Raw genomic sequence first — 12079 nt, forward strand, 5'->3', positions numbered from 1 at the left:
GTCCTACGATTGTGGCTTATGAAATGGGCCAAATTTCCCTTTTTAAAATACAAATAACTTCATATTTTCTTATCATAATAGTAGCACATCCTTAGTAAAATAGTTAAACAACACAGTGATGCATAAAGACAAAGTTAGCATCATTTCAAGCCTTAACACTTAAGAGATAACCACCACCAGCATTTCGGTGTGTGTCCTAGATTTTTTGTATGCGCCCTTATCTAAATATGCTATTAATAAATGTTTTAATACATTTACATTTAATATATTTACATTTTAATACATTTACATTTCAAAAAACAAGAATATATACCCTTTGTTACATATTTTAAAACTTAATATAATGTGGGGAATAAAAGGCAACTTTTATTAGATGGGGAAAAAACCTGTAATTATCATCTTCCCACTCACAGAGCTATTCAACATTAACCGAGTGCCATATACCAGGTATGTTTCTAGCGCTGCAAATGCAAAGAGTAAGATGTGTCCCCTCCTCCTTAAGGGGTACCCAGTTGTGTATTTATGGAGGTGGTAGTGGCAGTAAGAGGACAACACAATAAAAATTCAAAACATGGTATCAGGGGAATGGACATGGTGCAGTGAGAGTACATAGAAAGGACACTCAAGCCAAAAGGGGACATGGGTGCTATCAGGGAAGCTTTCTTGGAGGAGGTGATATCTGAGCTTAGTTCTCATGTCCAAAGTCTTATGATTTAAGCATGGTTAAGATAAATCCCTTTTAATAAAGGGGCTCTGCACTTGTATTTTACATTTTTCTTGTATTGGAAACATAGAATATATAAAAGATAACACATCCCCATTTTAATAATGATTCCCAGTTTCTTTGAGATTTTCACTTTGTGGTGTTTGTTTATGTCTGCCTCCCTCCCACTGCAGGGTGAGCTCCTTGAGATGGAGTCTTGTTGAAGTTACGTTGTCTCTCTAGGGCCCATCACAAATAACATTGGGTGAGTTAATGAATGAAGAAACGACTGATAGACAGATAAATAATTACAATGTGGAAATATGCAATAACCTTCTTGGAAAAGGAGTCTTTCTGCCCCAAAGATGAGGCCCTGGCTTTCATACGGTTATTTGAGACACTAATCGTATTTGGTAGTTAAGACTTGGCCTTGGGGTCTCTTTTGCCTGCTAATTTTATTGAGATCTAATTGTCATAGAGCATCGCATAAGTTTGAAGTATATGACATAAGCCCTGATATATGTATATACTGGGAAATGATCACCAGAATAAGTCTAGTTAACATCCATCACCTAACATAGCTACAGAATTTGTTTCTTCTGATGAGAACTTTTAAGATCTATTCTCTTAGTAACTTTTAAATATACAACACAATATTGTTAACTATAGTCACCATGCTGTACACTGCATCCCCAGAACTTAGGTATCTTACACTGTAACTGGAAGTTTGTACTTGCTGACCACCTTCACTCAATTCCCCCTCCCCCCGCCTTGGGATCTCTTAGATTGAATTGCCTGTGTACCTGTCTGCTGCCCCCACTAAAAATAAACTTCTTGAGGGCAGGGCTTGCATCTCACACTGCTCAAATTCTTTGTTATATCCACAGTTCAGGAAATGACAAACATCTTTATTAGTTGCCAAGTTGATTGCTTTTGTTTTCTGAGTTCTCACTGAAGGCAGAACCAGCCCACTCTGGCTCTGAGGCAGGCATCCCCCGAAGGGTAGCGTGACAGAGCTTCCTCCCTATTAGCAGGACCAACAGTTGCCCGTGAGAATTTATTTACTTTCAAAGGTGCCCCTTTATGTAGAATCAGGCAAATACCATTTTATGCAAGAGCAAAATTAAACTACAACTCCAAGCAGAGCACAGACAATTTATAAATTGAACCTTTCAATAACTTTCACTTCCCTCTCGTGTCCCGTTTTTTTTTTCTCCTGGAGGAAAAAAAGAAAAGTTGGAGAGGCTGGTTTCTATTAGAATTTTAAAACTGTCATTTAGTTGCTAAGTTGGCAATTTGCCCGAGGCAAGAATTCAGAAACATGAGGTAATACATAATACATGGATTTACAGAGCTCCGAAACATTTGCTGGAATTTACAAGTAATTTTGAGTTTTCCTTTTGGTGAGTTCTTTAGAGGATAGCCCTTTGGTGTGGTATTCAATCAAATCACTGTTAGAATACTTTGGTTCCGTGCAAATTACCGAGTGCAAGGCCTTGGGAAAAAAAATGCCACTTTGATATTTAAATCCACTCTCTTATGGAATGATTTATTTCCCAGGATATATAAAAAACTGTTTCTTCAAAACCGAACTGAAGCTCCCTTCCCAACATTTAAAAAGTGCTTCTCATTTATTAGCTGTTTTTGCCCTAGAAACAAATTGCCTCAACATTTTGGCTAAGACTCCCACTGAGACTGATCTGTGTGCAGCTATTTTTCCGGTAAACAGTAATTAAACCACATTTACAAATTCATTAGCACAGACAGGCCATAACACAAACAAGGCAGAAGAGCATGGAATAAGTTATCTGGGAAGCGGGTGTTTGCAATTTAGTCCAGTACTTGTTTCTGTAGATAACTACACACACTTTACTAAGTATGATGTCTGAACTTGAGAAAACCATCTGGACTTGGTTAGGCTGTATGACAGAAATCTCCGGGGACACAGGACAGCATTTCATTCTTTGAGGGAGGAAGGGAAAGATAGAAAAATGCCTGACAATACCTTTTTTTCTTTGGAAGACGGGAATTTCTGCTGTTTGAGTTGAAGAGGGGGAAAAAAATAACATTAAGGGAAACGCTACATTAATTAGCAGTCAAGAAAACAAATCATCTGGAGACAGAAGTTGCACCTCAGCTCACATCCTTTTCATCACTCCATATTTGGTCATTGAAACATTTATCTTGTGCCGGTAGAACACAATGAGGAAAACTCAGGCCATGGAATAAAAATGCTTTTGGGTTCAAAGCCTGGCTTTACCATTGACTAGCTCTCAGGTAATTCACTTAATTTCTTGGTGCACCTCAGTCTTCTCATCTGTGACATGAGTTCAGTTGTACAAGCTCGTGTCTCACTGATTCTACGTGACAATTAAACGAGACAGTCACATACGTAAAGCTCTGGCACTGAGTCGAGGCCAGAGGCTGCGGTCAGTGAAAACTGCCTCTTATTCTCCACGGTACTTCATACGTTATTCTGTCGAACCTTCACAGCAACCCTGAGTGACGGCAGGGTAGCTTTCGCCATTTCATAAGCGAAAGAAAGGAAGGCAGGCAGGCAGGCAGGAAGGAAACTCTGAGAGGCAAAGTGACTTGTCTCAAGTTCCACAGCTTTTGAATGAGAGAGCCAAGTGGGAAGCCTGATTTGCATGGGGCTGTCTACTGCTTTTTTTCACTATGCCCTACTAGCTTCACAGACAAGCACACGTAGAAATGAAGACAACAGCTCCATACGAGTCAGAAAGAAGTAGTTAGAGGGAAGAGACGACCCCTATTAGAGCTCACCCATTCTACAGACATGGGCTAAGCGTCTACCAGGAGGGAGGCAAGGCTCAAGACACTGGGAATTCAGCAGGGAACAAACAGGCAAAGCTCCTGTTCTCATGCAGCTTACAGCCTAGTGGCAAGAGACAGACAATAAATAAGTGAAATGTTAGAAGGAGATGTGTGCCATGGAGAAAAGTAAGGTGAGTGGGGGAATGCCAGGAACGGGTGGGTGGGTGTTGACGTTTTAAATAAAAAGCCAGGGAAGGCCCCGTTAAGAAAGTGACCTTTGTAAAAGACCAGAGAGGCAAGGAGGTAGCCATGGAGATGACTGAGAGAAGACTATTCCAGGCCAAGAAAACAGCAGATGAGAAGGGTCTACACGGGGAATATGCTTAGCACGCCCAAGGACAGGGCTGGAGCATGGGTGCGAGGAAAGGAAGGAGATGAGATCAGAAGAGTAATGAGGACCAGAATGTGGGACCAGGAAGTAACTGGCTTGTACTCTGAGGGAGAGGCAGCCACTGCAGGATTTTCAGCAGAGAAATGATAGGAGTGATTTATATTCTAACAGGATCACTCTGGCTGCTGTGTTGAGAGAAAGCTAAAGAAAGGTAAGAGCAGCAGTGAGAAGACCAGTTAGGAGGCCACCGCAGTGACCCAGGCAAGAGATGACAGCAACCCAGGCAAGAGATGGTGCAACCAGGGTAGCAGCGGAGGATGTGAGACTTAGTGGGATTCTGGACACAGCTTGAAGGTATAGTCAGTAGGATTAGTTGACGGTTCAGCTGTAGGGTGTGAAAAAAAAGACGAACAGTAAAGGATGAAGTTGGCATTTACTGAAATAAGAAAAATGCAGGAGAAGCAGGGGTTCGGGGTGAGGCAGGGGGCATGGGTATCAGTGCTAAGTTAGTTGTGCATGTGTTAGTTCTGATATGCTTATCATACATTTGATTGGAGATGTTGAGCAGGTAGTTGGATGTGTCTAAAGCTAGAGAAAGAGGTCCAGGGAGGCAATATAAATTTGGGAGTCATCAGAACATAGATAATCTTTATAGCAAAAGACAGGATAGGAATGCCAAGGAAGTGAATGTGGATGGAAAAGAGAAGGGGATAAGGACTGAGCCCTGCGTCGCCCTGCCATTTAGAATGTGAAAGAGGAGAAGGAACCAGCTGGGGAGGATGACGGGGATGGGCAGCGAGGGGGCAGGAAGACACAGAGACTGAAAGTGTGCCCACTCCGTCGTGTGTCTTTCATGCCAGCTCGAGGGGGCACATGGAAGTGCTCAAAGCAGTGGCACGGTGAGGACTGAGGCTCTTGGTTTCCTCTCTGAATCTTGTGCTCACTCCCCCACGCCACCCTCTCCCGTCTCCGTAAAGGACATCAGCTTCCACCCAGCTGTTCACTCCAAACCCCTGGGACTCACCTATGATTCCTTGCACTCGTGTTCCAACAGCAGGTGCTGTCTAAACTTGTCTCTGTCTCTAAAATTGGTCTCAAATACACTCATTCTCACCATCTCCACTGTCATACCTCAGCCTGAACCATCATCGCCTCCTTCCTGAAATGTCTACAACGCCCTCCTCGCTGGCTTCTCACTCTTGACTCTTGTCTTCCTTCTCCCTACCTGGCCCCGATCTGCTCTCCACTCAGCTCCCCAGAATGACCTTTAAAAAACACAAAACAGACCAGGTCACTCCTCTGCTTAAAGCTCCATATGGGCTTCGTAACACACTGAGAAGAAAATCCAGACTCCCTCCTTTGGCCCACGAGGCTCTGTGGAAGCTGGCCCTGGCCATCCCTGACTTCTTCTCAGGCCCCCTGCCCACGTACCCTGGCCTCCTGCACGCTCCAGCTTTTACCTCTTAAGGGCTTCTGCTTCAGGGTGTTGAAGAATACTTTTAAATAGCAATTGGGTCCTCACCCTTTAGTTTAAATACCCCATAAGATCTACCTACCTATCTATCTACTATAAAATATATATAACATATATCATATACAATATATATTAATTTTTGCTGAATCTCAACTGCATTTCATTAAATGAAATACACGTGGTATTCTATTAAACGTCAGCATTCTGTTACTCAGTAGTTTAATCTGAGCTGGGCAATGTGAAATTTCCCAACTTATTTTGGGAAATATAAGTCACATCCAGTTGCTCCGTGTCCAAAAACTAAATCTGGGGTTAATAATGACCACGGATGAAAAAGGAAAAATATACAAGACACCAAACCACCAACAAAGAACCATGCACAGGAATCTAAACTATGAAGTTAACTTTCCATCTAAAAAGAACTAAAAAAGGAATAGCTCCTAAAAATGATGCCACAGGGAAAGGAAATGGTGAGTAGGGAACAACCTTTTGGAATGCATGTGCTCCCTTCTTTATATTTTGTACCTGTGGATTGGAAAGAGCTGCATTTCATTTCTGTGATTCCCCATAAGGTTCTAAAACTCTGAGAGTTAATTCTTCAATGCCCAGAGTTAGATTTTCCAGGAAAAAATCCATAATTTACCCTGGACAGCCTGGTTAACCTCAGAGTAAGTCTCAATGCAAAGTGCACCGAGGTCTCCTAAAATGGAATAGACAAGAAGCTAGCAGCTGAAGTCACGTTTAGCTGCAACAAGGAACACAGAGCCCACAGTGGTTTCCGAAAGAGGCCGGGTTAATTAAAACGTTTGCCTGTTTGGAACATGTAACCTTGTCCTCTAAGAGTTGCTTTGAATTTTCAACCAACGGAATGTCTAAATTATGAAAACATAACTGAAAAAAAGTTCCTAAAATGTAAGGAAGAAAATGATAAAAGTTATAGGTCAATGGGAGGAAGCATTCATTTACCATCACTGGGACATCAGATGTTTTAGCCATCTGAATTTTACAGGTGGCTAAAATCCAGCAAATTCATTTCACGGTCAGTTGTCCTTAATTCTCACTGAAAAAAAAAAAAATGACTAAATAAAAACCTGAAGAGCACACTGCTTCAGAAATTTCTCTTCAATGGAACCTTCCTCTCAGTGGAAGTCTGAAAGGAGACCATGTATATAAACTGGCATATTTACATATAGTGGGGAAATTAGGAAATGAAACACAGTGGAGCATAGAGGGGAAAAAAATTAAAATATTACCGAGGGAGAACTGAAGTTATGTAATAATCTCGCTAACTTAGTTGCCTCGACCAAAGAATGTTCTCTCCTCCAGCCTCTGGTAAGATGAGCTCATATAAGGGAGCAAAATGTGCTCCCTACCTCCTCATGTGGATCACAAAACGGCTTTGCTGGGGCTGCTTGAACTATGTCACAAAGCCACTGCTTGCAGGGAGGCCTTCTTCCCAATGAGGACTGGGTGTTCGGACCCACATCTCCTGATTGTGGGGTCATACCTGTGCTCCTGGTCACAGCCCTGCACTCACTCCCCCTGCAGAGAGGTGATGGGGTTTGAGATGAGAACTTAACTGGTACAAAATAGATAGCGAGCAGAAGGCTCTCTAGAAACAAATCCACTCTGCCTTCTGCCTTCCGCGGGCTCTGAGATAAAGCCCGGGAAACCCATCTGGTCTTCCCAGGGTGAGTAGGGCTTATGGTCTCTCAAATATCTGGGCCCTTGTTCTACAGAGCCTGAAGTTCAGACTGAGAGGGCCTGGCTTTGGGCTCTTTTCCAAGTTTTATTTTTCCATAAAAAATAAAGTACAACCCATATTACTGCCAATAAAACATATATTTCTGATAGACTCTGAAGAGAACATCATCCAACAACAACCCTTTCCTTTGTTTCCCAAAATGGAAACGATCATTTTTAGTTTTGCTGACTGCCAAAGTGCTACATTATTATTATTATAAAACATGTAAGTAATAAAGGGATATCGAAACTAGAATGTGAACACCCTCGCTCTGATCCAGCAGTACTCCATAAGAAATAACCACCATTAACAGTTTTATATATGCATATATATGTATATATATATCATATTAGACATTTAAATGCACATATATGAAATCTGTACACTCTAACCATGAAGAGGATCATTTTCACTTAAAAGTATATTGTGGGCATTCTTCCATGTTATACATATGGATGTATCTCATCTCTTCAAATTGCTGAATTTTGATTGATTGATTGATTGATTCAACAGACAGTATTGAGCACTGACCTTGGGCCAAACATTGAAGTGGGTAGCTGACAGAATAATTAGTGACATGAGGCTTACAGCCCATTGCATGACATTTATTTAACTAATCCCCCTTGAAGGCAATTTCGGTTGATTCCACTTTTCTTTCATTCCCTTGGCATCTGCCTTAGTCATGGTTCCTGGATTCCTTCGGCAGTATTTATTACAAACATGTTCTTGATGTCTTTGACAAGTACCATGATCTCTAGACTCTCCCTTATAAATTCTCCAACAAGCCATTTTCCTCTAGAGCCTTTATATGCTAACCGTGCATTTCGTAAGACTTTATACGCCAGCTAGGATTAGAACTGAATTAGAATTGAAATTGGACTTGGAATTGCACACCACCCCCTCTGCCTGTGTCACAGGCACACACACGCAAATTTGGCATTAGCTATTTCTAGTACCTAGGAGGCCACGTCCACCCTGTCACTACTGCCACCACGTGAATGTCCCCTCTCTCATTTCAGCCTGAAGAGCTATTTTACCCAAACAGCACTCTAAATCCTCTGTGGCATAATACTCAACTCCTGACTTTTCATGCCCACTCCTTTCCCCCCACTTCAAGTCTAGCTAATGGCTGACTCCCACGCCCCACCCACTCCTAGACTGCTGGCAATTGGAGGTGAACTTACATTGCATGCTTAAAGTGCCCTTAAGTTAAGTGGCCTTGAGTAAATGGACAGGGGTCATACTAAACTACATGCAGAAACTACAAAGCTGATGCAGAGAAAGAAATTGTTGGAGTGCCTGAAGTCAAGGTCTTCGGATGAAGTGTATGTGTCCCCTTGCCATCAGTGCATGTGGCCATCAGGCCACTGCCTCAGAGCTGCCTGTCTGGGCCGCCTCGCGGCAGATGCTAGGCCAGGGCCAGCTGCAGGGAGGGAAAGAAGGGGAAGCTCTGAGGGCCCTCAACCATTCTCCAGGGCTGCCACAGGCTAAGACCCTACCTTGGCTGACTTCCATGGAATTCCTATTTTGATAAATTTCTGCTTAGCTAAATGTACTAAATATTCTCTTAGTTATTTATTTATTTGGCCATGCTGTGCAGCATGTGGGATCTCAGTTCCCCGAGCAGGGATCGAACCCGTGCCCCCTGCGGTGGAAGTGTGGAGTCCTAACCACTGGACCACACGGGAAGTCCAATATTCTCTTATTTAAAAGACAGGAAGTACTACTTTGGGTTTTGATAAAATTGTAAAGCAGAAGAGTGAGCCATCATGGACTCAGGAGGGCAAATAGATCAGCTATGGGGATCCAGGCCTCATCATGTAATTAGCAGCCAGAGAGGCACAAGAGAAGCTCAAATGTCCATTTTTAGACATTCTCCAGGGGCCACAAATGCATTTAGCTAATTGATACAAGCCCCTCCACAGAGTCTAAGAATAGTTTATAATTCTTTTTTATTTATTCAGCAAGCATGTGCTTAATATCTACTGTTTCCTGGCTTAAAATGAGTATTCCTACAAAAATAGCATCCTACATAAGATAGAGAAAGGAAGGGAGGGAGTCTGGTATTCTGGTTGCAGCTCAGAGTATTTTCATTAGTATTTTATTTTTACAATTTTTTGCAGTTTTGTTGGTGAGAGGGATATTATATCTTGGTTTTACTCCACGGGGCTTAAGAAGCTAACCATCATGACAAATTCATGCAGCTCGTGGTCCCAGGGGAGGAGCGTGGGAACCACCCTCCCACTCTCATCCCGTCCACATCTCTGGCTGGATCACTTCTGGTATTCGAATGCTTCTGTTGGAAGGTGGTGATCAGTCAATCTCTATCCTGGCCAATGTGGCTAAAATATTAACGTTTATCCATCAAGCTTAATGTACAAGTCAGAAGTACAATAATTGGCTGACAAGGAGAGACTGTGAAGTAACTTCTTTTAACCTCTTGCGCCTTTTGTGTCCTCCAGCCAGGCGTGTGGAAAGAGAATTGGACTTGGTAGCAAAGGAACTGAATTAAAGTCCTTATTATAATACACTGTTATGTGACCTTGGGAAAGTCATTTGACCTCTCTAAGGGTCTCATTCTTCTACAGTAAAATAGACGTAGTAACACCTCTCTCATGGGGCTGTTTGGTGAGAAAACAGGAAATGAGAAAAAGGAATCCCGATGAGTGAGGGAAAACTCAGTATTGTGTCTGGCATCTAGCAGGTGCTCAGTAAACACTGACTATTAATCTGAATGAGATAAGGATTCAGTTTGGTGGGTTGCTTACAAAGATGAGCCCTCCAGAGTCATCCCGCTTTTTTCCATGAAGAATTAGAACAAGAGCAAGAATGTGACATTAGAGAAAGAAAGAGAACCACTGTTAGCTTCCTGCCTGACTCCCCGCTTGGATCACTTGCCAGATGTGAAAGACATTTGTGGGTTTGCACCCAGAGAGGACTCCTGCCAGACCCCTGGCTGAATGTTTTCCTTGCATAGAAGGCATTATTTTAACCAGAAATTAAGCAAAGAGGTCCCACTGGAGAAGCAGCTGATGGAGAGCAGGACACTGGTTCTTTCTCTGGTCTTCCCTCCTGAGGCTGGGAAGTGGGGCTGGGGCAGAATCAGTGCAGGCTCAGAGAAGTCCCATGGCGAATCAGCCTTCCAGCAACGGGATGGTCCTACTGCTTTAAGGAGGACTTACAACCCGTTCTCAGAGTCTGGCTGGACAAGAATGCTATTTTCAGAACAAACTGGATACAAATTGGTACCACTAACAAACATCGGGTATCAATGACTCACCAAATCAATTCTTCTCTACCTGGGGTAAGAAATGATTCTCCGTTGTTTTATTACTTTTTTTTAACCATCTTTTCTAAGATCACAGGTGAAAAAGAGGAATAAACTGGTTTAAAAAAAACTCCATTTATCATTAGGGGGAAAAAAACAGCCATAGGAAAATCCTTGTCTCTCAACTTATTTCCAATTAGTGCTGCCATTTCTTAATGCAGACCGTCATCATCTCCCACCTGAATTCAGAAATGTTAACTGCTCTCCAGGCTTAAGGCTCTGCATCTGATCATGTCATGTTATTTCTCAAAAATCTTCCATGTTCCGTATTGATGACAGATTAAAGGCTAAAGCCCATAGCTTGGTCCTCAGGGCCCTTCCAGGTTGCATCCCAACCTCATCAGAACCACTGAATTCGTCACTCTATCCTGAACTTGACACACACTTTTATTTCCACTCCAATCCTCACATTGGTCCAGGGAATGAAGCTTATGAGAGAATAAACTTAAAACCCTTTGTAAACATTGAAGTGTTTCCCAATAGTCAATATTATAACCATGAGTCTCTCCTTCTCTACCTGTTGAAATCTTACTTGGTGTCAGGTGGAGATTATTACTTCCTACATTCAGCTGCCCTTTCTCTTCTAAGTGAGCATTAAGCGTATCTGTGGAGTTTTGTTGGCATTTCTCTTTATAGCTCTGAGAACGATGCTGGCATGTGGTAGATGCCTAAGAAACGATGGAGCTATTCCACTGAGCTTATTTTCTACTGACCTTAAAGAGTATTACATTGCTTGTGTCACTTTAAAGAATTCCACTAATATTTAAAGAATGCCAAGGGTATGCAGGGCACTACACCAGCGACCCAATGCCACAAATTGAAATAAAGCATAGCCCCTTCTTGCATGTTTACAGGGCTTTCACATATACTGTTTCAGCAGATCCTTGAAATATCGTGAGAAAGGAAGGGGCAAGATCAATTACTTATATTAAAGAAATTGAGGGTGATGATATAAGTATTTCCCCAAGGTACCATGGCTGATAAGTTTCAAAGGTGGACGTAGGACACAGAGCTTTGTCCTCTGTCCACTCAGCACAGCACCTTGTGGTGGAAAACAGAGCAAAGCCTCAGGGGATACGTTGCCAAGTGTTGGAGGATGTGTGCAGGTCTGTGTGCTTAAGAAAAACCTTCCTGTCTAGCTATTTACACTCTGCTTACTATTTCCATTTCTTGTTAAGAGAAAATGAAAATGGAAGCTTAATCTGAAAAGAGGGAAGGTGAAAATATATCCACAACGTGATAAAAATGCAACAAATTCAAACAAAGGATCCCCACCAGCTCTGAAAGAGGTTCTGTGTCCAACTAGGCGAGCCCCTCCTTGTTTAGACTGTGTGTGTGCCTGGGAGAGTTTTCTAACTTATCTTGCACACCCACCTGCCCCCTTGCCAGTTGGGACGCCCTAACCTTTTCCCTATTTCTAAATTTCGACAGCAGTGGGTCACTTCTATGGAGCTACCGTTTTCTCCCTCTATATTCTCTTACATTATAGCAAACATTTAAAAACAATGTAGAATCAGTGCAAAAAAAAGTTTTCAAAATATTCTAAAGTTGTTCCGAAAAGCTGGCAGCGTTTTCCTGGCATGTCACTACCGGAGTGGGGTTGGCGGAAGCCGTATCAGCTAGACGTCACACTGGCTAATGCGGCAAGGACAGCAGAGGCGGCA

At 42.5% G+C, this 12079-nt stretch overlaps 1 protein-coding gene across 7 annotated transcripts in view; it reads right to left on the reverse strand.

The window, feature by feature from the left end:
- Positions 1 to 12079, reverse strand: part of NCALD (neurocalcin delta) — a 432659-nt gene that overhangs the window by 22306 nt on the left and 398274 nt on the right. The gene's annotated exons all lie outside the window — the stretch shown is intronic.

This window comes from Lagenorhynchus albirostris, chromosome 17, assembly GCF_949774975.1.
Source record: "Lagenorhynchus albirostris chromosome 17, mLagAlb1.1, whole genome shotgun sequence".
NCBI lineage: Eukaryota > Metazoa > Chordata > Mammalia > Artiodactyla > Delphinidae > Lagenorhynchus > Lagenorhynchus albirostris.